Raw genomic sequence first — 25,995 nt, forward strand, 5'->3', positions numbered from 1 at the left:
TGCTACAGCAACGTCTCTGCCTTCATTATCTCTTTGCATAAGGGCTGCTCCAAGGCCTGCGTCACATGCGTCTGCATGAATGTAGAAAGGCAGAGAGAAGTCAGGGAACCTGAGGACAGGTGCTGAGGTTATGCAGTTTTTCAAAAGATCCATGGCTGTTTGACAGTCACTGTCCCAGTTGAACGGGGCATCTTTCTTTGTGAGGGCAAAGAGTGGTTCAGCATGTTTGGCATAGTTCTGCACAAAGCGACGGTAATAACCTGTCAGGCCAAGAAACTGACGCACCTGCTTCACAGTGGATGGGACCTCGAACTCCGTCACAGCTCTCACCTTGTCAGGGTCAGGGTGTATGCCTGACGGGGTGACACGGTAGCCAAGGAAAGTCAGGTCACTGAGGCAGAACTGACACTTGCTGAGCTTTAGGGTGAGGCCAGCCAACCTCAGTCTAGCAAAGACCTCATCCAGGTCTGCCAGATGTTGTTCAAAGGTGGGTGAGGCTACGACGATGTCATCGAGGTAGACCGCACAGGATTTGTATATGAGGCCAGCGAGGACTGAGTTCATAAGCCTCTGAAAAGTGGCCGGTGCATTACAAAGGCCGAAGGGAAGGACTTTGAATTGGAACAGCCCACAGTGTGTGATGAAAGCAGTCTTTGGTTTGGACTCCTCGGCAACAGCCACCTGCCAATAACCTCGAGCAAGATCCAGAGTGGTGATGAATTTTCCCCTGGACAGGAAGTCAAGAGACTCATCAACTCGAGGAAGAGGGTAGGAATCTTTCACGGTTAGTTGGTTGAGCCCCCGGAAGTCGACACAGAAGCGGGGGTCACGAGGGGGCCTGTTGACAATGACCACTGGGGCAGCCCAGGGCCCTGATGCCGGTTCGATGATGTCGTCCTGGAGCATTTTTTCAATCTGCTCCTCAATTATTCGTTTCTTCACAGGAGATGTGCGATAAGGGGGGAGGGTAACAGGTTTTGCATCTCCAGTGACGATAACATGCTGAGCCAGGGAGGTGCAGCCCAGCTTGCCACTGAACAGGTTGTTGTAATCATCAATCAGCTTTAACAGCTCTGTTTTTTCGTCCTCCCCCAAGTTTGCCTGCTCCACTTTGTCATGAAGGGCAGGTGGTGAGTCAGTGAGAGGCATCATGGTTCCCCCTTCTAGGTAAGTTGCATCTAGACTGTTCTCCTCAAGTTCATCAAAGTAGGGGGGTTCATCATCCATGAGCACAGTTCTAGTGGGCACATGTATGGTGATTGATGCACGTTTCATGATGTCCATCCCCATAACTATGGGAGAAGAGAGGTCAGGGATAATGGCAAACTTTTGATAGAAACGTTTACCCCTAAACCCGATAGTCAACCATGTGGTTCCTGAGGGGGTGCAGGGCGCACTATTTGCGAGTCTGACAGGTGGGCCTGACCATGAGGTGGCTGGGGATTGAGTATGAACGTTTTCGGGGACTAAGCTTGCCCTTACAGCAGATAGCGTAGCACCTGTGTCAAATGTGGCGTCGATTGCTGTGCCTCTTAAGTTCACCTTTGCTTTGAGTGGGGTATTCCATGATGACTCTGAGGTCTCATTTTCCACATGACCCAGTTCATGCTGATTGTGAGGGGTGGATGAAATAGAGGGAGCCGGAATTAGTGACCGGGGGGAGGGTTGCCTCTGCGAAATGTCCTCCCCCCTGGGAAGTTTCCCTGCCTCCTATTGAAGGGCCTTGCTTGTGTCACAGCATTCTCATTTTCAGCCCCTGCAGTGTCGGTGTCGGGACTTTGGTCAGGGGACGGGGGTGGCCGTGATTCAGGGGTGGATCTAGTGGGATGTGAGGGGCCCCTGGGGGTTGTAGAGCAGTTAGGGCAGGTGCGGGAAGTGAAACCTGGCATAGAGCATTTGAAACAATAAGTCTCTCTGTCCGGTTTAATGAAGGTGTGAGCACGAGGTGGCTGTGGAATGTTGGGACCAAGGACAGAGTGAAGTTCATGTGCTCGCAGCATCAGTTCAATGACAGATTTGACAGGCGTGCCATAGAGTGCGACTCTATATCTTTCAAGTGCATGTTTACAGATGAGCTCAATTTGCTCCTGCTCGGAAGGTGGACTTCTCAGTTTTTTGAATTCACTGAGCATATGAGCAACAAATGTGGGGAGGGGCTCCTCTGGCCTCTGGACGCGGTCTAAGATTCCTCTCATGATCCGCTCCTGATTATCAGCAGGCAGGAAAACCACTCTGAATAGGTCACAGAAGTCAGTCCAGGCGACAACATGAGTGCTGAGTACACTGAACCACTTTCTTGGTTCTTTGGCTAGGAAGCGTGGTAGCTCCCTGATGATCTGGGCATCCGTTAAGTCCAAGGAGGCTCTGTATGTATTAACAGAGTGCAGCCAGTCCTCTGGATGCATTGTTCCGTCTCCAGCGAACACAGGGGGCTCCAATTTAGCTTGATGTAGTGCAGCTGCGAGTACTTTGGATGTATTGTTCAGGTCGAAGGAATCCGACTGAGGACGAGGTGCAGCTTTCATATTAGGAGCTTGAACAGGTGTCATGGAGTCAGTATAATGAGGCCTCTTGACAGGGAGGATAGGTGCATAAGGTGTTGAAGCGGCCAGTGGAACAGGAGTGGTAGGTGGAGCCATGGGAGCTGCATCGCTGATTCGGTCCCAGTGTTGTAAGATGCTCTCCTGTAACTCAAGAGAGTCACGCAGGCACATTCGGAGCATCTCCACCTCAGCTTGTAAAGTCTTTACTCTCAGTTCATGGCCAGCAGCAGGCTGACTTGGTGCGGCTTGAGGTGGGAGGGGCAAGAATTCAGTGTCAATATCAAGGTCTGATAGGTCAGGATGAGTTGCCATTATACACTTTAAGTTGTAAAAGTTCAAATGTAAACTAACTTAAAAGTGCAATTCAGATATCAATAACTGCAACTTGGGTTCACATAATCACCTAGACCAGTAGTATAATGTGATGAGGCTATTAAGCAATACTCATTTAAAATAATCTTATGCAAAGGGAGAAAACTCGTTCAAAACACCCACTAGAGTCAATGTGAGAATAAAACGAAAAATAGCCTTAGCGTCAATGTAATTTCCCTTGCAACCAAATACTGTTACTCAAAAATGTAGGTGATGAATAAAGCCCAAAAAGTGCATTTCACAAACACCTTATACCACTAACAGTCCGTATGATTATATTTCTTTTTGTTGCATGTGAGTCCCTACTGAAGTACACCATGTGAGTCCGTAGTAGTAGTACAGTTTAGTTTTGCTTTTTTTTTTTTTTTTTTTTTATATATATTTTTTTTATTTTCTTATAAAGTCATTAAATCTCACAGTCCGCGCATTTGACCTTGCTCCAGCAAAGACAGTCCGGGCACAAGCCGAAATCCGCGGGCAAAGAGGGCAGCAGGCGACAGGAGAGGAGGAGCGGAGAGTCCCTTGAGAAGAACCAGAGGAGCCGTCACGCACAGTTTATGGGTGCCACGAGCCACAGCCGCAGTCGTTTCGGCCGAAACATCCGCAGAAGCCCCCTGAAGAAACTCCGCGGGCCGTCGGTTCCAGCGGTCCAGAAGTGGAAGGTTCAGATGAGAGTAGTGTCTCCCTCGCAGCCCGTGTTGCAGCACTGCAGCGCTTGCTCGTCCATACCTTTTGATGTCGCCGCCGGCAACGTGGTTGAGTCCAAAAGGGATGAAAACTCGATGAAAGTCGACCCGTTTCGTATACCTTCACTGGTTGTCGATGAAAGGTCCAGGAAAAAGATGTTCGGGCGCCACTTGTGACGATTTTGGGTCCGTGTGTAGCTTGGAGTGAGAAGGCGGGTAGAAAGGCACGTCGACAGAGTGTGGGATTTCACAAATACTCGTCGTTTATTTGTACATAAACTTAAAACACTCCAACCTTACAAAGCCCGGTTGTACGGCTGCTATATATATTCATACATGAAATAAATAGTTACCACACGGACTTATTATCATCACTGAGTTGAGAGAAGTAGGAAGGAGCAAGGAGTCGTGGATATACATCCGACCAGCGTAGTAGCATGCTCTCAACTAACTCAAACCATAACAAAACGTAGTTTGATGACATCACTGGTAAGCGACACACGTTAAAGGCACCTTTCATATATTCAACTGTTACACAGTGGTGAAGGAGTGCTTTAATGCGGCTGCAGAGACTTTACTTGACAGTAAACAAAAAAATGACGTGTGAAAAAATCAAGCAAATCCCATTGTCAGCTTCAACGACAACCAGAGAATCCGAACTATTAGCAGAGGAGCAACTGGCACAGCTTGATGCAGCTGTTCAAAACGCAGTATGCATATCCTTAGCCATTGATGAGCCCAGAGATGTTACAGATAATGCCCAGCTTTTGGTGAATGTGAGATTTCTTCACAATGAGAAGAAAGATGTGTGAGGACCTGTTGGGTTTAAGGCCACTAGTTAATACATGGTTAAAATAGGGGGTGGGCAGCTCAAAGGTCTTTTGTTTAAAAGAACAAGAAATTCAGTTACTTGAAATGTAGTAAAGACAACTACAGTAATGTTTTCCATTCAAGTGCCATACAAGTTCAGACTTATCAGTATGTTTAAAGTATATAACACTTGAAATTTGACAATAAATTACATAGAAAAGTATGTATGTTGCTCAGGGTGCACTATTTCGAGTGACAATATAAGATTCGGACCTTTGCTGGGAGGACATTTTTGTAACTGGACCTCTTTGAATTTTATTTGAATACCCCTGTCCTAGTCCAACCACATCACCTGCTATGACATCTTGCAGTGACTGATACTTACAATAATTTTTTTGGCAACTTCTGTGGAGGCTTTTGTACTGGGAGAGGCACAGGCTTTCATCATTTCAGTAACAACAATCCGGACCATTTCTCTACGTAGCCGTGGACATGGCCTTTTCCCCCTCTCTAAAAACTGCATCAAGCCTTCAGGAAACTTCGTCCATGGGATCTGGAAGTCGTCAACCCAGTCTGCAGCAGTAATCCAGCGGCTGGACAATGGGGAGACACTGACTGAAGAGCATGTTGAGGAAGATGGAGAAGACAACGCTGACTGGATATGGCCTTCATTGGTTTGTGCTGTAAAGAACAGAATCAACAAAATGTATTCAAATTATGTTTTATCCTTGGTTACAGACCTACTTCAAAAAAGGTTGTCAATATTACTTACTGATTTGTTTCCAGGCAGCTACCAATCTTCTTGCTTGAATTGGTCTCAGTGTTGAAAGCAGATCCGCTTCCTGAATGAAGTGAAAATCCTCAGTGGTCTCTACCCCCAATGATTGGAGTGTCTCCACTAAAATATCCAAGATTGAGGCTGGGAGGTCTGGCAACACCTTTGTGATGGCACTGCGCATGTTGATTTGCTCTGCATCATCCATTTCTGAGTATGAAAGTGAATAAAGCACAATTAACCCCAGAATAACAGTCCAAGACAGTTAATAATGTGATAACACACTGTGTTTCAAAGGAACTATTTGGTATCCATCTTTCATGTAAGATGGCAATGGATAGAAATCAATCAAATCACTGATGTTCAGACACTGCATCTTTTCACTGTCTTTCCTCACTGAGTAAAGGTGGTACCCAGAAAGGAATTCTGATGTGTACACTGACATCAGAAAATGAACAGTCATTTTTAATCAAAATGAGCACTAATTCACCAAACTGCACAGAGTCAATGTTCCCTGTGACAAGGAATTGCCCTTTTTTATATGATGTTCCCTTATACAGAATTTCTACTGTGACCTTTGTGTTGGTCTCATTGAAGCCAAATTGTCTGACTGCATTTTGAATGGCTTTACTGTATAATCCTGAGTAAAATGGAGAACCATCTTTAACTTGGAAGACAGCCTTGCCCATTGATCCTGCTGAAAGATACGCCTGTAACAGCTGATGTCTTTCAGACAGAGTAAGGCAGAGGTTTTTGAAATTTTTCAAATTCCTTGCATATCTCTTGAAATAACTGTGCTTACTTTCAAAGCGCATTGTCCATAGTCTGATCAGGGGCCCAAATTTCAGAATCATTTCTGGGTAATGACGTTAATAATGATGCTTTGGTTTCCGGCCACTTTCTGGGAATAGAGCTTTTCTTGATTCTAAATATTCTTGAATAAGAACATCAAGGTATGCAACCTGAGGGACAGAGATTTTCTGAGCACATATCATGTCCACAATGTCTTTCAGCTGCAGAGTCAACTGCCACACATTATCTGCTGTATCTTTCACTCTATCACCAATTATGAGAGGCAACAGCCTTAGAAAATTCCAATTCTGTACAGCTTGACCTGAGAGTTTAGCTCCATGGGAGCTGACCTCACATGGTTTCGTAGAAGCATCACACTCAAAAAAGTGAACTCTGTGAGTTGTTGAATTAAATATATTACATTTAATTAACATTTCTGTGTTTGGTTTTAAAACCAAGTCCACTTTAATAAGTCTAACTTAAAATGAAAACTTCTCAAAGCAAAAGAAGCCAGTTAAGTAAATTCAACATAACACTGTTGAGTGAATTGCACAATCAAACTAAGAATGTTCTAGATGGCTTTCTGCGCATGCTCAGAAGCTGATTCCACAAACTGTTGCCGTGTGCAAATTGGCGGGCGGCTGTATTCTGGTCAAGTTTTTACCCTTCATCCATTGACATCTATCTCTGTCTGAGTAAGTATATTTTTTTGATGTTGGAACATTTGTGAATGGTTAGAGAGTGATATTGTTGGTGCTATTGTACTTGTCTTGCTAAAATCTAGCATATATGAGCACATGTTAGCTCATGCTAGCTAGCTAACAAGCTAGCCAATTAACAAAATGGCAGATGACAGACATACATTAAAATAACAATTTAATTCTGGAATTCTAGTTTTAGCATCTCACCAAATGCAACATTACATTGGTTTAGTTTTAATGGCGTTTTTTTTTTTTTTTTTACAATTCATTGCAGAGCTCCTGGTAGCATGGTAAGGCGACCTTAAAAGCTGTGTTGGCGGTTTACAAGTTGGGGACCATAAGTTTTTTAAACAGCTTGGTTAAAAACAGTGTCATTAGCTTGTGTTTTAGCTGCAGGCCAGCAGCTAATGGTAAGATAGTTGAGTGACTTTTTTTTTTTTTTATGCTAGCGGAGTGAGTGAGTGGGCGTCCAAGAGTGAGGGAGTTCAGTCAGGGCTTGGTCAGGACAGACTGCGCTGCTCACTCAGAGCTGAGTCAGCATTTGAAAAGGAATATAGCGTTGTGTGTAAGTATAGAGCCACATTTTGTGATAAAATATACTATGCAGTGCCTTTGAGGAAAGCAGAGTTTGAGAAATACGTCAGATGTGGCTGTATGTTGTGATAGAAAAATGAATTTTGGACCGTTTTTTACCCCTAGCCTGAACGATAGCAAAATACAAAGGACATTTTAAACTAGCATGGTTAGTTTTCCACCACTACGTAACTGTTGCTGCGTGCTTCAGAATTGGGGCAGACACCATAAAGGTCTACTGATTACCATTCTGCTTCTTCAGCCTTATGTTCTCACTACAGCCGTTTTGGTACTACTGAACTACATAACTGTTAAATGATTGGCTGTCTGTCTCTCATAGCGTACAGGGATATGGTAGGCTGTTTGAATGAGCCAGGCAGGGATCCCTGCACACGTGGGACTGTCAGATAATTGTACTGCAGGAGTTTTGAAAACATTACTGATGTAATATATTATTATATTATATATTATTATTTCTGCATGTATATGTTTATGAATACAAAAGGTTATTCTGTATCATTAATAATACATAACTAAATGTGGATGATGGTGCAAAATGCATGAAAATAATAATATTACTAATGAATAACCAATTTTATATAAAACAAATAATGCTTTCTTTACCACACCCAGAGTTGGTTATGTGTTGAATGATGATCACTTTCAGGTTTCAGTGCTATTCCAACTGTAAAACTGAACATGTGCTTGCTCTCAATATGTTATAATAGTTTGCTTATCACAAGTGTAACTGATATTTAATAGACTGTACTTGTATTTTACAGGTCTTCATTTCTGAGCTTGAGGACTGGACAGTTTGGATTTGTTTGTGGCTCTTCAGTAGTGGTAAGTACAGTTACGAAGTAATACATCCAAACTTACCCTTTAAGTATCCACAGATGTTCAAATCGAATACTTTATATGGGATGGTAATTTTTTTTTTTTGGTTGTGTTTCATTTCCAGTATTATGAATGTGGAAGTGTAAAGAGTGTGCTGCAGAGGAAACGACAAGGTATCAGTTATTGAAGCACTATAGGTTAAAACATGGCCACTTTGGCCGCAAACACCCTTATCCATGCACATATTCAAATTGCCCGTGCACATTTAAAACGTGGAATGCACTGCGAAGTCACCTGTGTAGATCACATTTTGATCAGACCTCTCAAAAATCAGTAGATTGCACAACATTCAACTGCCACCATTGTTCAAATAGCCACATTGCTTCGTTGAAAGAATTTTTAACTCATGTTAATAGCCATCTAAAAAAACACGAAACTATATGTTGCATTTTTGAGAATTGTTCCTTTCAAACAAATATTTACGGAACATATCAAACTCACAAGAACAGAAAACATAGGACATATACACTGAATGATTTAAAAGCTGGAATTGTGAAAAATGCCACAGCAGATTCATTAAATTGTTCTTTTGGAGGAGCATGTCTGACAGATAGTAATGAGTCACTGGACAATGCTGAACTTGAAGATGATGCACTGATCCCAGAACCTGAGCATGTGCCCAAAGTTATAGAACAGAAATTGGCATCTGTCTTTTAAAGTTAAAGTTGGAGAATTGTTTCCATGTACCAGCCTCGGCTGTTGATGAGCTGTTAAATGAGTTGCATTATTTAGTTAATTCTGCCCTGGTGCCTGTAGCTAACAACATTCTTGCTGACTTCTTTAGGAACCGTAATTTGCAGGTTGACCAATTACTCATCAAAGAGTTAAAGTGCACACTTTCTTCATCTAACCCTTTGTCAAAAGCTTTGGGAAAGGAGGGGCCATTAGCCACTGCATTTAAGCGGAAGCAATATTATAGAAATCATTTTAATATTTCTGATCCAGTTGAGTTTATACTTGATGCAAAAGCTAATAGAAGTTTTCAGTATGTCCCTTTGCTGAAGGTTTTACAGCAGCTACTTAATCAAAAGGATGTACTTAGCAAAGTTATTGAAAAGAGAAGACTCCAACAGAGAGTGAGTGACCAGCAGCATTACAGATTCTTTGAACATGGCCAGCACTTTAAGAATAATGTATTTCTGTCAGGACAGGAACTAAGAATCTCTCTCTGTTTATACATAGATGATTTCGAAGTTTGTAACCCCCTCGGTACATCACGGAAAACACACAAACTGTGTGCTGTCTATTGGGTTTTGGGAAATTTGCCCCCTGGCAGCCATTCCTCTTTGGCCTCAATATACCTGGCTCTCCTATGTAAATCTGATGATGTAAAGATCTTTGGCTATCACAGAATATTTGAGCCACTACTCCAAGATCTTGTTACCCTAGAGCAACAGGGTGTTTTTGTCTCACATTTGGGTACATTTGTGAAGGGGACACTTCAGAGTGTGGTAGCAGACAACCTTGCAGCACATGGAATAGCTGGGTTTGTGGAAAGTTTCTCTGGCCAGTATTTTTGTAGATTTTGCACGGCTCAGCGGGAAGAAACTCAAGTCAAAGAAGTAAAATCAGGTGCATTTACCCTCAGAAACAAAGAACTTCAACACTTACATGTTAATACTGCACAGGCAAAAGGAGGTACTTTTTTTGGTGTGAAGAAAGCTTGTATTTTCACAGAGAGACTTGCCCACTTCTGTGTCACATCAGGGTATCCCCCTGATGTTGTCCATGATCTTTTTGAGGGCATAGTCCCTGTTGAGCTTGCACAGTGCTTGGGACTTCTCATTTCCAAGAAGTTGTTTTCACTTGTTGACCTTAATAATCACATTAAAAACTTTCAATACAGGTGGGGTGACAAAAAAAATCGCCCTCACTTGGTGCCACATACTTTTGCATGTCGCAAAACAATTGGTGGTAATGCACACGAGAATTGGTGTTTGTTAAGATTGTTACCATTTATGATTGGTCATTTGATCCCTGAAGATGAGCCAGCCTGGAAAGTGATTCTAGACTTAAAAGATATTGTTGAGCTGGTGGTTGCTCCTGTCCACTGTGATGAGTCTGTGGCATATTTAGAGTATAAAATCTCAGAGCACAGACAGCGATACCAGGAGGTATTTCCAGGTCACAGACTCCTACCAAAACATCACTTTCTGGAGCATTACCCAGAAATGATAAAGCTGTTTGGCCCCATAGTAATGTTTTGGACAATGCGTTTTGAGGCCAAACACAGTTTTTTCAAACAGGTTGTCAGACACACAAAGTGTTTCAAGAACATCACACTGTCTTTGGCAAATAAGCACCAGCTGATGATTGGCCATCACATCTATACAGGGAGTTATGCGAGATCAGCCTTTGATGTGACACATGTCTCGTCAATTCCTGTAGATGTCATGAAAGAGGATGTGGCGCTTCATCTATGTCAAAAATACCCTGATCTCACAACAGTTACTCTAGCACAGAGTGTCTCTACCAATGGCATACAATATAGAAATGGAATGATTATTGTGCATGGATCAGTTGGTGGATTGCCTGAATTTGTGGAGATACTTCAAATGTGTATATTGGAAAACACATTGATCTTCATATGCAGAAAATTGGCATCATGGTACAGAGAGCACTACAGGGCTTTTGAGATACAAGCATCCTCAGCAACAGAGATTGTGTTGGCTGAATTAAGTGAACTAATTGACGACTATCCCCTGGTTGACTACAAGTGTGGAACCCGCCGAATGGTAACCCTTAAAAGATACATACACGTGTCTGGTAATTATTCTTGATTATTTTTGATGTTGACCGTGTTTATGGGAATACAGTTAAAATGATACACAAGATAACTCTTCAAAGACAGCTATTTTTACACAGGAACATGAGTGCCTTTTAATGTGTCAGAAGTAGAACAAGACTTTTTGTGGCTTCAGGAGGAGGTTATTTGAGCCAGAATAAACACTACAATGACACTACACTGCATCATAAAATAATGTTGATGACGACTTTGTAAATTTATATAAAATCAAGATTCATAATAAACAGTAAGCTAATTTAGAAGCAAGTGTCTGACTTTTGTGCGTCATTCTGAGGGATGCTTTCTTTACACTATCCCTATGCTTTTAATCTCCATGATAGTCATACTGATGATGAATGAATGCTGTCTGCTCAAACTTCTGTTACATATGGTTTTAATCATTTTTTTCTGCTTTTCTTCAGAATAACCTGTCAAGCAATATGGCTACATCGGCAGTGCTTCGCATCATCCTTGGACAAAATGACTCTTCCAAAATAAGCCTGCCTTCAGGAATACCTGATTCTGTTGAGGAACTAAAAAGTGAGATAAAGAGACAATGTGAGGTGTCAGGAGACTTCAGACTGCAATACAAGGACAGTGACTTTGATGAGTTCATAAACCTGAAGTCCACCTCAGACATTCAAAACAAAGCTACTCTCAAAGTGATTTACCTCCCAAGTGCTTCGTCTCTTACTAGCCCTTGCCTGTCTTCAGTGGAACCCAGTTGGGATGAGACTGCTTCCATTTCATCTGTGGACAATGACATTCTCTCATCTCCTAGCTCATCATCATCGTCCCTCAGATGTGAGCCATGGCCAGACGTCTTCCCTGTGCCTGAGTTCGGCTATGATGTCGAGCTCCAACTCCAGCGTGCTAATACTGACTTTCAAAATAATGGTATCCTCTTCAGTCCAAGTCCAAGAATGAAGTCAGACATTCTTGAAAGTTTGGCATCCCAGATAATCAAATATGAAGCTTATCCGTACAATGCTGAATTTGATGCAGTAGCTGAAGCACTCGTGAAGAAACACCCATGTTTAAAAGGAGCAAGGTTCTGTTTCTGGCTTTTATGGGTGGAAAATAAGCTTGAAATATAAAATGGCAAACTACCGCACAAAACTGCGCAATATTGGATGTTCTGAGCTGAATGTGAATTCCTTCAAGCGTAAACAAGGTGATCCACGCACATCTCCAAATCAAGTGAAGAAAGCTAGAAGAGCAGAGGTGAACTATTGTCCAGATTATCCAACAGGACAATCCCAAGAGAGCTTTGAGGAAGAGAGACTGGCATTATTGTCCGAAGTGAGAAAGAGCAACAACCAACAGGTGGTTAAGGAGAAAAAGGAAAAAACATTTGCTTACAGGCGGCATGAAGTGATTGAAGAAAAGCCTTTCATTGCTGAATTCAAAAGAAGGTGGCCAGCTCTTTTCTCTGAACATGAGGTCAGTCATAACTAAGTTTTTTACATTTTAGGGGGTGAAGGGATGACATTAAAAGGAATCTTCACTAGGGCTGCAACAACAGATTATTTTCATCAATTTGATTATAAAAAATTATGTCTTCAAATGTCTGTTTATTCGCAACACAGACACTCAGAGTAAGAGGGAAACTGGACAATTTTGGCATTTTTTTGTCTGCAAAAAAATCTCAAGATTATTTGCTGCTCTAATCTTCACCCAAAGATGAAAATTAGAATTATGTTTTTAAAAGAAAATCATTGTGTCAAATTTGTTGTACTGCAAGCATGTGGTGGTCATTGGAACTGGGCAACAGAATCATATCTGTGAAAATTATAACTTTTGAGATATTTTGAGAAATAACTAAGGGATATCCTTGTTGTAGTTCTATATTGCATTAATTAAATGATTCACACAGTACCTGATCATGTGACAACATTTTAATCTTAGGAAGTCACAACAACATTTTGTTGGTCCGGTAATTTGATTGTTTTCTTTGACCTGTATTGTGTTGATGTTTTTATACTTTCTTAAATGTCTGTAGGTAGAAGCAGAGTTTACTCACATCACCACTGTACCACTGAGATCGAAATTCATGCAACAGCTGGATCATCATTCTACACGGCTGATGACAATCTTCAAAAGTAAAGGAGGAGTAGCAGGGCGGAAAATAAGGACTATCATGGCAGACTTGGATAAGGTACTTTTTATTTTATTTATTTTTTATGATGAAGATTAACCAGCTGGCTACTGTAGGGCTGAAAATTAGTAGTCTGACCAGTTTGGCTGAACAGTGATGATCTGTAGTGGTAATTGCTGCACAATGCAATACCAATATAACCTCTCTTACACACTTCCCTTGTTCTTTGCTGCAGAATGATGCTGTTGAAACAAGAAGAGCCTGTGTACTGAAAGCACTAATGGTTTACCTCAATGAAGACCCTGAAAATCTCATAAGAGAGTACATGGTGAGTATTTTGGCCTTTGATTTCTACTGTACTTTCTCTCTAGAAACTGAAAATGTGATTGTTATTTTAGTAGTTTTTGACAAGTCTATCACACAGAAGAATAAGATACCATGCAGGCTTAGGGTACACATACAAAACTTCTTAGTTGGCAGTTCCTTAGTGCCTTGGATCCAAACATGATATATATGGACAACAAGAAAAAAGCATCAGATTGCCTGAAGGCTGGATAGATAATAAATGGTGTGTATGTTGTAACTGAAGGTGTATTTGTTTTGTGTTTGAGGATGTTGAAGACAACCAGGAGGCTATGGACCAGACAGTCCTGGGAATCTTTGCCATAAAGATGGAAGGTGCAGAGTCTACAGATGGCCTGGCAGATGTTGGGATGATCATTGAAGGTGTGGAAGTGCTCCATGACCTTGATAACATTGCAAATGCAGTCGCCATTTTGTTTGGCCTCATGTACTCACTGGACCTGAGCTATCCAAAAAACCTGAAGTACACATTTGAGGTTCTGCAAAAACTTGTGATGGAACTAGATGGCAAGAAACTCTCAACAAAGGCCCAAGTTCTAAAAAACAAACTACTTGAAGGAACATTTTAGACAAGTGTAGTGCTCCTAAGCAGCACAGATGAAGCTTGGAGGACAAACTCCATCTCAGACCATCTGGCATAAAACTGATTTTTGGATCTGCATGTTGAACTGTGAACAGTGAAGAGTGGATCAGATGCACTGAATGTTAAGTTGTTAAGTTAAGAAAATGTTTACAAATAGAAGAGACAGTAACAAAATTGAAAAACACAAACGAGAAATTTGAATTCATGTCAGTTGCAGAAGTGGACATCAACAATGTGAAATGGAGAGTGATAGGTGAATATTGAACGTTGTAGCAAGGAAGATGAGAGAAACAAATGGAAATCGTGTTTATGGTGCTGTGATCAAATGTTGACCAAGTTCCCGTTAATAGGATTTGGTACTGTCTGTTGAAAATGTATGTTGGACTACTTTTTTTTCCCTTTTTTTCCCTTTGTGGTTTAATTTTAGAAAACACTGCACTGATTTGTTTTTTTTTTAACCCCTACAATGCTGAAGTGGCAGGGAGGAAAAAAATATTTTTGAAGTATTTTTACTTGACATTTGTTCACCCTATTCATGTAGATGGTTCATCTTTAAAAAATCAGTATCTAATGTTTCATCGTACAGTGTTCAGTAATTGTGAGGGGAAAAATGCCATGTTTATTCACCCTGCTTCTTAAAGAATATAGCTTTAAGGTTTGGTTTGGTTTTGTAGGTCCTGGAAGAGATTTTTGTTTTCATTGGGCATTTTATACAAATTTAACTGTAAACAAAACAGAGTACTTTATAGCATAAAAAACATTTTAATATAAACATTTTTATTTAGAAATGGGGAAATAAAAATAAGCTATACATGTTGAAAAATGGTTTGTTTGATATGCAGGAGCATTTTTAAGGTATAACTCTCGCAAATTCAAAGTTTGTGGTTTTAAATTTGTTTGTTTGTGCTTGTTGGCAATAAATAACATTTTTCTACAGAACTAATGTATTGCAATTTGAATTTACTTAACTACATTGTGTGGAAATTGTTGACATAACTAGGTTTAGTAAGTCCAACGCTATTCACTAACTTGATAACAATGAAAACTGTTTAAGTACGGATTATTCAAGTTAGTTAAGTTGGAACTACAAGGGGTTGTTCAATTAGTGTTACTCAATGCAGCTGAGTTACATTTACATTAGTGAGTTAGGTCAGTGTTATGAATACCTGTTTAGTTAGCTGAACATTGCCTGATCAATTAAGGCTAACTTGACCAGATAATATTGAAATTACTTAATACAGTCTTGTTGGTTTCTCTGTAATAGTAATATTAAATTAGTTTGAACACAACACAGTTTTGTGGAAATTGTTGACATAACTATATTAAGTACATTGAACAAATTATTTTTTTGAGTGCAGAAGCGCAGTATTTGAACTGTTTAATGCGTCGATTCAGAATGGAATAAGTGAACCAAGCCTTTTTCTTTATAAAATACTTAAGATACAGTGCAACATCGTAAGACAAAACACCCTCAAAGATGTTGTGTCCCAGACAAGGTGGCAAACCTGGCAGACAGACATTAAAGTATTTCAAAGAATTAAATACCGACTTAAACTTTACTCCTTCCACATCTGGTGATGTATCTTCAGTCTGGAGGCGATCAACAGCCGAATTGTAGTTCTCAATGGTCCTCTCTGGTCCACACAGATTTGGATCACCCTGAAAGTCAGATCTGTTTATTAGGCAGTACCTACAGAAATATTTTGAGGAGCTGAATTTTTCAGAGAATCCACCGATGCAATGGGAGCCCAAATTATCTCCAGCAATGCAATACAAGGTTCCCTTGACTGCTTCATTTGATACAACAATCCCATTCTCCTCCAATTCCCTCAAGTCTGTTATTGGTTCAGAGAACACCTTAGCATGCCCAAATGCTTTGAAATCTTTCTCTCTACACAATAACACAAGTGACATGTGGTCTGTGTCAGACCGTACATGAAGTGGCAAGCAACAGATGCATAGACAGCTAAAACTTTATGTTTTGTCTTGGCAGAGCCTAAAGGGTTAACTACTTCGAAGGCATCCTGGTATAGAACTAACTTGACGCATGATGGATTCTGTGCAAAAAAATCATTGTTTTTGAATATCTGACCATCACTAATGTCACTTAGAACATCTGAAGGAGACTCGGGTGAGTGCTCTCCTGACACACAGTTCTGCCACAGATCAGATTCTAACAAACATTTCAAAGTCTCTCTCACAGGCACATAATAGGCAAACCTATCTATCCTGTTCTTATCTCTTCCTAAAAACATCTTCTTGGGCTCCAAATAGTTGAATTTTTCTTTGAATGACTTGGCTCTTGAATAAGCTGTTGGCATTGGCCCTGTATGACATGCAGTGAACAGATCAAATCCCTTGACGGACTCACAAACCTTGGTTATGTCCTCATCTGATAATGATGTGTCATTTTTTAGCAGTGAACTAAGTTTACTCAAAGTATATGTTTGACCCAACTCATTTATGTTTTGCATTTCCTCAACAATGTTCTGTATAGTTGAAGCAGGCAGAAGGAACTGCCCCTGCAATCTCAAGTAGAACAAACTCACATTTCTAAGATAAAGATCACTGAAATTTTCAGATATGTCCAAATCAACTTCATCTGTGCCTGTCGCTGCACCTGCATCACAGTGAGGGACAAAGTCACCTGACTCAGGTGGAGTAGATGTTGACGGATGAGAAGCAGATTCTCTGTACACGTCACTTACACTGCTGTCTGTAAAACCTCTGTGCTTCCGTGACATATGCGCGGTAAATGAAGACTTGACCCGGATATCAGTATTACATCCTCTAACTGGACAACTTACAGCACGTCCTTCAACAATATGCTCTTTCAAGTGAGCAATCAGTTCTTGGGTGTCTTGACACTAGCGTTCACACAAGGCCACTACACATTTAAAAGGTATAACAGCCGTCCCGACAGTTTCGTTAGCAGATACAACATTATGCCTCCGGTAAAAATGAGCCTTAAAAGCTCCATACCTGCAAAATGTCTGCTTGCATCCATCTCCGAAGCACTTAAATAAACAGCGCGGTTCATTTCTGTGGAGTTTGCAGTGAAGCATATAACCTCTCAAAGTCCTAACAGACTTACCACAGAAATTACAATTTAACATTTTGCCTACAGCAACTTACTTTAATGTAAGCTAAGCTAATGTTTGACACAATGTGACAAAAGACAATTCAATTCAACTAACATTTAGCAAAATTGACACATTTTGTAAAGTTATTCACCATTTAAGCGAGGGCAACACAAAACTGCAGAAAAGACTGCGTTAAATTTAACCTGACATAACATTACTGGGCGATTCTTCAATTAAGGGAGTTTTTCTGTCCCCAGGGTAGATTTTCTAGAAAAAAATGTTTTTTAGAAAAAAAAAATGTTGCATTTGTTAGAGTTAGGTTCTAGTAGCTATGAAAAAAATAACTGTGCCTCAATGATGACATTTTAATACTTTTTCAGTGTGTTGAAAATTAAAATGTGCAAGAATTTAATTGTTTTGGGCTTGTCCCCAACCCAGACTTTTTGACATCCCCTCTATAATAAAGCAATAAAAAGTTCAAAATTCATTAAAATTTTACATTGCATTTCATCATAACAACTTAAAAAGACATTTTTAAAATTCATATAGATTATATTTGTTCAATTTGCAGGTTATTTATAGTTAAATATCGCTGTCCCTCATACATCTGTCATTACCATCACGTTCAACATTTTAGAGAGCAATAAAGTTTTTACAAACAGTTACATACATTGTTGTATGCAAATTAGATGCTCCAGAGGAACATTCCCAGACATGAGGCAGAAGCCTGCTTTTTTGATGCCCAGATATGTAAGTAATTTGGTGTTTTATACAGCCTGATCTGAGAGTATGTTTATTAGGCGTCATTACCAAACATGTTACTATTTGAGCATTTTAATTCATTGATAGAAAACTTCACTTTATTTACATATATTCAGTGTACATTGTGTGCTAGCTAGCCAGCCAATTAGCTTAGCAAGTCTAAAACTTAGCCAACATTTTCTGCAAAGAGTAAAAATTGTCATTACCATCACGTGTCATTACCATCACACAAGTGACTGTGATGGTAATGACAGTCAGTGATGGTAATGACAATTTATCTGTTTATTACCTTATAACAAGAATATATTAACTTGATTTACTATTTACTACTTTATGATACATAATTCAACAGTGACCAACTGTAATTTACAATTTTTTTGTTTGAAGATGAAAACATGGCCCCAGCTAAACCAGCTCAACGCTCAAAAAAATACAGGGACAAAATCAAAGAAGATCCAGAGAAATACCAGCGGTATCTTGCAAAAGAAAAAGAGAGATACAAAAAAAGAAAAGAGTCAGGAAAATTGAAAGATATCACACAGTTATCAAAGCGGGAACAAAGATGCAGAAGACGACAGTGGAAAGTTAACCAAAGAAACAAAAGGGCCAGTGATAAGAACAGAGAGAGGATAGAAAGTTATAGCTGGAAACACACCTCCCATATCTCCAGTAAATCAGGAAGAACATGTGAATGAAGTGCCCATTCTTGAAGCTTCACCTGACTGTTCTCATCATAAAACCCCAAGTCATATGAGAGGACGTAAAAGTAAGAAGTATAAAAAGAGATATCAAAGGCTCTCAGAGAAGCTGAAAGCCTCAGAATCCCCAAAAATGAAATTAAAGCAACAAATGCAGCTAAAACCGAAGGAGCTTCGAAGAACACTGCTGTTTCAGAATGTAGTGCTTTCTCAGCTGAAAAAAAAAATATAAGGATTCTGACACAAAAGAAAAACAAGTAGTGTCAAAGATTCTGGCTCTGAAGATTCTAAAGAAGTACCACTTGGTGAAAGAAGCGCAAAAGCAACTTGGATTTTCAGCCAAGATGATGCGGAAAAACAGTGAACGGCCTGCTGGTCTTCACTTTCATAGGAAACCCTACAAAAACATAATCAGTGTGGATACCACTGAGAAAATCAAGATATTCTTGGAACGAGACGATAACAGCAGAGCAACAACAGGGAAAAGGGAGACACTCACCCGACAGAAGGTGAAAAAGCAGAAGCGTTTTCTAAATGACACACTTCACAACCTTTATCTGAAGTTCAAAATGGAAAGTCCACTGTTGAAGCTATCATATACAGAGTTTTGCAAAAACCGACCTTTTTGGGTTGTGACACCTACTTCACGTGACAGAGACACCTGCTTATGCAAAATACATGCCAATGTGCAGTTTATGGCTGACAAGCTAGCGTATCATAGAGTGATACAAAGCAAAAACCCTGACAGGTTGATGGAGGCCTTATGCTGTGAAAAGCCAACAAAAGAATGTGCATACAGAGAGTGTAACCTCTGCAAAGGAAAAGAGCTGCAAACTGGTGAATTTGATCTTGGCTTACAGACCTACTGGTTTAACTGGAAAAATAAAGTTGAAGAGCGTGAGAAGACAAACAAAGATGGAACGAAACACAAGTTCAATGTACACTTAACAACAAAGGAGCGGATATATGGTACCCTTCAATCTCTTTTGGAAGACTTCACCTCTGCTTTAAAAGAGAGATTTGCAAGACATGTCTTCAACATCCGCCATCAGTACTCCACGCTGAGTCGACTGAAAGAAAATGTTGGGCAGAGTGAGATTATTCTTCAAGTGGATTTTGCTGAGAATTATCTCTGCAAATACTCATCTGAGATTCAAGCCGTACATTTCGGTGACTCACACAAGCAAGCATCCCTTCACACTGGAGTTGCCTACACAGGAAAAGGGATATCGTCAGTGTGTTCAGTTTCCTCATCAATGAGGCATGATCCGTCAGCTATATGGGCACATCTCTCTCCTGTACTCTCCCACTTGAAGAAACAGAACCCCTCTGCAAAAACCCTCCATGTCATAAGTGACGGCCCCACAACCCAGTACCGCTCCAAGAAGAATTTTTATTTACTCTCCACAATGCCGTTTAGGTTTGGGTTCAGCAGGGTGACCTAGAACTTTTTGGAGGCCGGGCATGGCAAAGGACCTGCGGATGGAGTTGGGGCAGCAATAAAAAGAAATGCAGATGCTATCGTTGCCCGTGGAATAGATGTACCAAGTGGTGAAGTTCTCTTCGATGTCCTGTCGAAGGAGCCATCAAAGATCAAGCTCTTCCACGTCACTGAAGAACACATTTCAGCAAAAGATGCCTTGCTACCAAATCAACTGGAAACCATTCATGGAACAATGAAAATACATCAGGTGGAGTATTTTTTCTATTATATTATATTATATTATATTATTGAATTAGTCTTTACTTATCATATTCAGTAACACGCAATTGTTTTAATTTTTTTTACAGATTTTCACCAACAATCCAGGTCACATCAAGTGGCGAGTACTCAGCTGTTTCTGTTCAGCTCCAGAGGAGTGCAGGTGCTATGGCCCGCAGACAGTGGTCATTCAGCGAGATAAGCCAACAACAAGCCAGGAAGGATCACTCCTGGATCTGCAGCCACCCGAGATGGACACACAGCCATCAACACTTGTCCCCGTTTCAGAGATCACAGATCAACTGATAGGACAATGGTGTGCCATTCAATATGACCAAGATGTGTATCCAGGCATCATTCAGGATGTAGATGCAGCAGGTTGTACCTTTGTGAAAACAATGAGCATCATTGGAAAGAACCGCTTCTTTTGGCCTATGAAAGATGATGTTCTGTGGTATCAGCCACATGATCTACTTGGTCTTGTCCCAGAGCCCCAGCCAGTCACAAAAACCACATGAGGCTACCAGAGAATGTGTGGGAGATGTTGTGCTCTCTCAGGGAATGAGCCAAACTAAGGTTTATGTTCATAGCACACTCTAAACTGTATTTTTATTTTTTTGCTTTTTTCATAGTGATATGTGAATGCAGTTAATTAAAAAAGCGCTAAAAAATAAAGCCAGACACTTTGATTCTGCTTTTGAGGTTCTGCACATGATGAGTTTTTATATTGTTAAGTGCAAGTTATTGTTAAATGCATTTTCTTATTGTTGATGTGTAAAATCAATTGATTACTTATGTGGTTGTTGCAGTCACAGAATGTGATATATGTTTTTTTTTATTATTTTCTTACTATACTGTATTTCTTACTAATACTTGTCTTTTTATGACATTGTTCTGATGATTTGCATGAGCTGGTTGATAATCACCGTCAGGTCCCTGACTGTTGTTTAATATGGGTTACCTCTGTTGCTATGCATGAATTAAAATGCTACACACTTATTTGAGAGTGCTGAAAACTTTATTTTCTATTTTATCATTTTTGGATTAGGACATTTGAGTTGAGCATGCCAATTCTCTTGTTTGATCCTTTTTTATGTCAGAAACAAGCCAGCCGGCCCAAGAAGATATGATTATGTAAGCAATGCTGTGGTAGTTTACCAAGAGATTCATTTTAATGGGAGGCTAAGTGTTCAAAAGGTGTTGTTTTTAAAAAAAGTAGTATTTTCTTTCTTTCATTTGTTGTGAAAAACAACAAAAAACACCAGTGTTCATTTTTATGTCATTACCAGAACATGTTGTCATTACCAAAACATGTTGTCATTACCGTCACAATACATTTTTTGATAGAAAATGTTGCTTTTTTGTTAACTTGGGTTTTACGTCAATCGTTGTGGTAATGTTTAAAAGTCTAAATTTGCATTTTCTGAAAAAATATACATTGCAATGCAAATATTCTGATTAGTATGCAATATTTCATTGTTGAGAAAAGGCGATATATTAAAAAGTTAGAAAGAACATGTTGTTAAAATGTATTTTAAATGTACTTACAAATATTTAGAACATGATTCTTAAAGAGCATGTTTTGTACTTCCTGGAATTATTGTGAAAACTTTGCTTGTCAGATCATTTTGTATTAAAACCAGTGTTTTGTTTTTGTGATGGTAATGACATTTTGCTGTGACAACTTTGAAAAAAGCATCATAATATCAAAATTATCATTAAGAGCAATCAAAACTATGCTAAGATCTTTGTTCCAGACCAATTGATAAACCTTTTGAAGTAGAAAAAACAGAGATTAAAGAACATTATTTTTTCAAAATTCCCAATGTCAAAAGTGCCCCGAATTGAAGAATCACCCTACTACAAAACTTTGTTTGCTATCACACTGGAACAAATTCTTTACACATGCAGACATATCTTTAGACAATAATTTTACTTACGTGCTCTTTAGTTGCGTTGTGCCAATCCTCTCCGAAGAAAAAAAACCAAACTGCATCGCCGTGCAGAACCGCCGCGCAATTTGAATTGCGTGACCGTTACGTTGCGCGTCTCTTTCTCCTGTGTGTGTGTGTGTGTGTGTGTGTGTGTGTGTGTGTGCGCGCGCGCGTCTCTGCCTCCGTCACTGGTTGGCGGGCCTCACAGGTTCAGCAGGTACTGCCCCCTCCTCCCTCTCCCCCCACCAGTCAACTGAGAGCCCACAATATTGTCCATAAACTCTGCAGTCACAGCAGGCCTGTTTTTAGGATTTTAATGCTTAACTCAAAAAATACTCAAAAGTACACATCTGCAAAATCTGACATTACGGTATTTCACATTATTACGGTCAAAATGTGTGTTTTCCACGTATTATGACAGCAAAAATTAAAGTTATGTATCATTTCTTGACTTAGGGTGGGATACTATTTTTGGTTTCTGGTGTTTTACTGTCCATACTGACCATACTTTTTTTTTTTTCAAACATTTTTTACCATATTTTTAACATCTTATTTCCGTATAAATTAAGGTGTGTTCTTGCTGAATTGTAGACAATTTTATACCGTAAATTTTAAAGTACACATCAGCAAAATCTGTAATTTAAATAATAATAATACTGTTAATCTTAGCGTGATTACATATTTGTGACATTACAGTATTTCCCCGTTAATTTTACCAAAGTTTAATATTTTCCACAGTAAAACTATGTATTTTTTACATATTGTTACAGTAAAAATTGAAGTTCAGCACCGTTTGTTAATTTAGGGTAATTCCATGTATCTACAACACTGATAAATTGTTTTCCATTTTACTGTTGGTATTTAACAGCTTTTTACTGTAAATTTTGCGAACATTTCTTACAGTGTGCCTACCACAGACGTAACAGGCGTCCCTGTCATCCTGTGGCCGTCCACGCCCTCTTCCTCGTCCACCAGCTCCCCACCCACTGGTCCCAATGGAATGTCTGTTCTGTGGCTTCTCACTACTACACTGTCATCTTCTCTGACAGTCAACGCCATTACTTCAGTCTTTGTCTCAGTCTTTGTCTCTGTCTCTTTACCTTCTTTACCCTTTTTTATTCCTTGCCTTTTCCTTGCTTCTGCTAACCAGTTTCTTGCTTGTATAAGACCCCAATTTTTACACTTTTTAGGCTTCCCCTTTGTCTTTTCTTCTATTCTCTTCACCAACTCTTGACAGTCACTTGTTATTAGCTTTCCAGAAAACCCGTATTTCTTTTCCCATTTTTTTTCACATCTCCAGTGATTGGACCATTCTTTTCTTTTAAGCAGCAACTACTGCAAATCCCCATTTTCTTATCTGTGGCCAACCAGTTTGTATGGAGTTCACCCGAGCAACTGGTCCTGTTTGATGAGTACCGCTTCAGTTATCACCGTTAAGTTTCCGCGGCCAGAGAGTTTGTTGACACTGTGAGGTTTCCCCTCTCTGTTACTCATCAAGACACCACATTTTCTGAAAATATTTTATCAATTCCCCGTTGCAACTTTTTGTTTTATTTTATTTTTTTTATATATATTTTTTAAATTAGTGCCACGAGTGCTCAGCTCCGAGGCATCTATTAATAGTTCAAAAGTAATTAGTTGCACGGGTGCTCAGCTCCGAGGCACTCTACAGCTAGAATAGCTGAGAGGAGTGCCTCGGGGCAGAGCATCTATTAATATTTTCCTTCGGGTTTATTGTTCTTCCGCCAAATTTTGGCGCGTAACTCGTCCCGCAGCTTTGCGAAAACCCCGATAATATATACATCAAAATGTGCACCTTGATCCCGAAAGAGGTGCTATGACTTTTGGTGTTAAAATTCCAATTTTTCCCAAAGTTATTCCCAAAAAACTGGGAATAAATAATGCATTAGAAATGCATTGGAATTTTCTTTAGAAACCCACAAAATTTCACCTTATTTCTACAAAATTTCACCTTTTTTCTGAGTCACCTAGCTCTCTCATACATGCACGTAGAAATGTGATTCAAACTATAAAACTGAGGAAAACTTCTGCTCTCTCCAAAACATACAACTGTTTTTACATAACATGTAAAGTTTTCAAACTATGAGCACTCAAAGGAGGAGTGCAAATCACTTTTTCTTCAAAGTTAGAGTGAAAGCGTCAGTTGGCTAGAGTGCGTGAAGCAGTAAAAAATAACCTTTATTTTTATTTTTAACTTGAGCTCACGGCCAAACCGTAAAAAGGAGACAAATAATTCTTTCTGAAAATGTAGACATAGTTGTTGGGATTCATAAAATGTAACTTTGACAGGCAGGGTCTGCACAAAATTTAAACGGGGCTGCCGAGTCCGGCACTAATACCTGTCTCGCTCTCATTGACACCTAATGTAATCGTCTTTTTTTTTCAAAAGAATCTCACTCTGTCTTCGCACTGAGCTTATTCACTCATTTTAAGGAATATCTGAGTAAAATAGAGACTGTAAGAAACTTCGGGCTTCATTGTCTGTCACGGTTTTTCGGTTTTTGAAAAGAAGTAACGGTTTTCTCATAATTTGCAGTTGTTTGAAGTCATGTAGAAGCCAAATTCTGGGCAGATTTTCACATTGCCATGGCAACGGCAGCTCCTGACCTGTGTGCGTGCGTGCGTGCGCCTAGCAACCAGATAACCAACTCTCCAAGCTCCGATAGCTTTACATTAGCCACATGTTAGGTCTTAAATGACATTTAGTTAGGTCTTAAATATGTAAGTCCATTTACTGCTTCCTTCGTTGCTTTTTGTTTTGTTTTGTTAAAAGAGTGAATGAAGTTGTGACGGTCTCCGCTGAGACAGAGGAGAGGAGAAGCTACTAGCCCTCTCTCGCTGTCACTTCTAGTCGCGTTGCTCTCCTCCCCAGTAATGTTTAATTTAGCACAGAAAAAAACATAATAGTGGTAATTTAAATAGCGGTTCAGGGGATTTATTAACCCTCAGGGGTCCCTCTGTCCTTTTTTGGACATTTTCTTCACTTTTCTTTTTTGATTTGCTGATCATTTTGGCTGTGTTACAGCTGAAGGTATGGATTTCTGCAAGAAAGTGTCTTTTTTGACATATTTTTAAAATCTAATGTCAGTTACTGTTACAGGTCTATTATACACTGGTAACACATTTTGTACCCTCTGGGGTTCCTCGCGTCCAAAAAAGGACACACAAAGAAAATGCTATAAAATCATCATATATCAATATTTTTTTCTTCTTTTTTTTTGCATACATCTTCACTTCAGTTCTGCTCAAACCTACCAAATGTTTATTAGTTTTCAGGATTTTAACCCTTTAAATGCCAGTTTGAAGACATGTTGCCTCTTGTTTTATTAAAAAAAACAACACAGAATATGAGATATTTCCCACATAATACATGATGGAGGGATGTGACATTGTTTTATATCAGAGTCTTTTATATCAAGACATTTCTCAAAACCAGAATATGATCAGAGTGACTTTTGAACACTGGAAATAAATCATGTACTCATCTCGGCAGTAGCCCCCGTGGCACTCAAAATTTCCCTGAAATTTTAGGCCTTCTCTCACAATTTTAACTTGCGCACAGAGTTATTTATTCCTGTTGTCTTCTCACACAGACTATGGACTACCTATTTTATAGTCTTTAACTTGACTTTACCTATTTTAGAGTCTTTAACTTGACTTTACCTATTTTATAGTCTTTAACTTGACTCTCCTACCTTATGAGTCAGACGTCCTGGTTTTCTCTTTGTTCGTCGATCTCGTCACATTCCCATAGTCCTACAGATCCTGGCCTCTTTTTAACAGCAATTTTCTATGCTGGAGGGTTAGTTCAGGAGTC

Source organism: Seriola aureovittata, chromosome 18 (assembly GCF_021018895.1).
Source record: "Seriola aureovittata isolate HTS-2021-v1 ecotype China chromosome 18, ASM2101889v1, whole genome shotgun sequence".
Classification (NCBI taxonomy): domain Eukaryota; kingdom Metazoa; phylum Chordata; class Actinopteri; order Carangiformes; family Carangidae; genus Seriola; species Seriola aureovittata.